This window comes from Cyprinodon variegatus, unplaced genomic scaffold (genome assembly GCF_000732505.1).
Source record: "Cyprinodon variegatus isolate N-32 unplaced genomic scaffold, C_variegatus-1.0 Scaffold896, whole genome shotgun sequence".
NCBI lineage: Eukaryota > Metazoa > Chordata > Actinopteri > Cyprinodontiformes > Cyprinodontidae > Cyprinodon > Cyprinodon variegatus.
In genome coordinates this window covers 94,657-95,669 of record NW_015151349.1, presented here as the reverse complement: position 1 = coordinate 95,669, position 1,013 = coordinate 94,657, and positions in this window count along the sequence as shown.

Sequence of the window (1,013 nt, the reverse complement as noted above, 5' to 3'; positions counted from 1 at the left end):
GAAATACTACTTCGTGGCCACAAACATTTTTTTTGACCATGTCATCAGAGGGGCTCCGTAGTCCTAGCACTGCAAAAACATTCTGAAATTTCAGGAGTACTGATGTCAGGCTATAGGTGGGTAGTCATTCAGGAACACCTGGGGGAAATAGTGGTGGACTTTAAGCAGGTTGGGACAGATGCCAGTGACAATGAGGCATAAGAGATATCCATTCATCTTTGAGATTTCTACTAATCTCAGCGTTCAGTTAATGGGTTGCAAGAGAAGATGATACCTAACTGTTCTCGCCTGGTATCATATGTGATTGCCAGGGGTATTACACCCTCTAAGTCACAGAGGGTGATGATTGTCACCTCTATTTATGGCCTTACTGCAGTAAGTTATTTGTTTATTCCATGACACATTGTCAAGCTGGATTGTGTGCACATTGCACCACCACAGTATGTCTGATTAACTTTCTCTGAATATTGAATTAATCTGTGCAATAAGAGTTACTGAAAAAAAACAGAAAAAAAACAAAAAAAACATCTGGCTTGGGAAAATAGATCAGTATGTTATATCACCTTTACATACAATATCAAAAAATACATTAGTTTACATTTTGTCCAACGCTCAGTAGGTGGCAGTAACACATACCTAGAGTTTCTGGCAAACTACAGTAGCAACAAAACCAACAAAACTTTATTTAACATTTTTCATTAGAGCATTTCTTTTATGGGACCGATGGTTTCATAGGGAGCTTATTTACATCCATCAGACATAGACAACAAGTTTAAATCCACAAAGTTTATTTTTAATGTTGTCATGATGGGTTAAATAGTTAAGCCCAAGATGCAGAACACACGCAGGGAAACTGGGTAAAAAGTCCAAAAGAGTTTATTGAAACACAAACGTGAATAATGAAACGGGAACTGGTTCAGGCAGGGGACCAGGTTCACAGGAGACTGTACTGAAATGGGAGATGGTTGGTAACAGAGTTCATGAGAGGCTAAGCATCTAGCTTCAGACTTAGC